The sequence below is a fragment of the Manacus vitellinus genome, unplaced genomic scaffold (assembly GCF_001715985.3).
Source record: "Manacus vitellinus isolate BGI_N305 unplaced genomic scaffold, ASM171598v3 scaffold_12_pilon, whole genome shotgun sequence".
Lineage (NCBI taxonomy): Eukaryota > Metazoa > Chordata > Aves > Passeriformes > Pipridae > Manacus > Manacus vitellinus.
Window position 1 is genome coordinate 17,518,608 of NW_021938949.1, and position 1,411 is coordinate 17,520,018.

The 1,411-nt window shown below is 62.8% G+C and overlaps 1 protein-coding gene across 1 annotated transcript in view; it reads right to left on the minus strand.

The window, feature by feature from the left end:
• The window catches only part of CORO7 (coronin 7), a 35,403-nt gene that overhangs the window by 5,015 nt on the left and 28,977 nt on the right, over nt 1-1,411 (minus strand). The gene's annotated exons all lie outside the window — the stretch shown is intronic.

Here is a 1,411-nt window from a genome sequence, read left to right on the forward strand (position 1 = left end):
GTGACTGAGGGTCTGGTGGTCAGGACATGCTCTGTGGCCAGAGGGGACCATGGCTTGGGGGGTGCTTGGTGGCAAAAGGGGACCAGCGGGGTCTGTGACAAGGAATATTCAGTGGCCTGAGGGGACAGTGGTGACAAAAGCACGGAGTCACCTCTGTGCCTTCCCGCGTCAGGGGCTGAGGAGGGAGAGCCGCAGGCAGAGACTGAAGGGACAATCTATTACCTTCGTTTGACATTTCTGTGGCTGTGCCAAGGGCAGAGAGGTGTTCCATGCCATCCCATGCCATGAAGGATAGGTGTGGCTGGTATGGCACTGTCCTGCCCCAGGGCTGTTGACACAACCCAGGCAAACACTGATGGGATGCCCATGGCAGGCACCGGGGTCCCCTGCCCTGCTGCCACCACTGTCTGCAGCACTGCCACCACCACAGGGGCACGGCGTTGGGACAAGGGCACCCTGGGTGCCTGGTTGTCCCAGCCCAGCCTGTGCCAACCTCACCATGTCTTGTCCTGGAGCACTGGGCACAGCTTTGCTGCCACCAGGGCACAGGGACAGCCCTGTGAGGGCCACCCACTGCCTCCCATCCCCCAGAAGACAGTGGCAGGGGCTCTGTGGATGCCAGGGGCATGGAGGGACCAGGATCCCAGGGCACTGGGTCCCATGGGTGCCAGGGACCCTGATTACCCTGGCCACACTGGATATGGGGGTGCCAAGGACACTCAGCCCTTGGTGTTACCAGTGGTGCCAGGGGTCCCGTGGCTGCTGGGGATATGAGGGAGATGCCTTCGCCTGCACCTACCCCCTATACCTGTGTGTCTACACACCAGGGGTGCTGGGGGTCCCTGGGACCCCAGTCCCAGGGATGCTGGAGGTCCTGGGGCTGGGGACGTGGAAGGTTTGCAGGGTCTGGGAGCTGCCAGAATCCTGGGTATTCTCTTGGTCCTGGGTATTCTTGTGACTCTGGAGGTCCAGGAGATCTCATCGAGTCCCTATGGATGCTGGGGGTTCCTGTGACTCTGGGGAGCCCTGGGGTCCCTATGACTCTGGGAAGCCCTGAAGTCCTGTGACTCTGGGAGCTCTGGGATCCCGAGGTCCCTGTGAGTCTGGAAGGTCCTGGGGGTCCCAGAAATTCCTGTGACTTTGGGGAGTCCTGTGATCCCAGAGGTCCCATGGAGTGCCCAGGGGTCCCTGTGACTCTGGAGTTGCAGATGTCCTGGGTGTCCCAGGGGTCACTGTGACTCCGAGATCCCAGAGATCCGGGGGGTCCCTGTGACTCGGGGGTCCCGGGGGTCGCTGTGACTCTGCGATCCCAGAGATCCGGGGGGTCCCTGTGACTCGGGGGTCCCGGGGGTCGCTGTGACTCTGCGATCCCAGAGATCCGGGGGGTTCCTGTGACTCGGGGGTCCCGGGG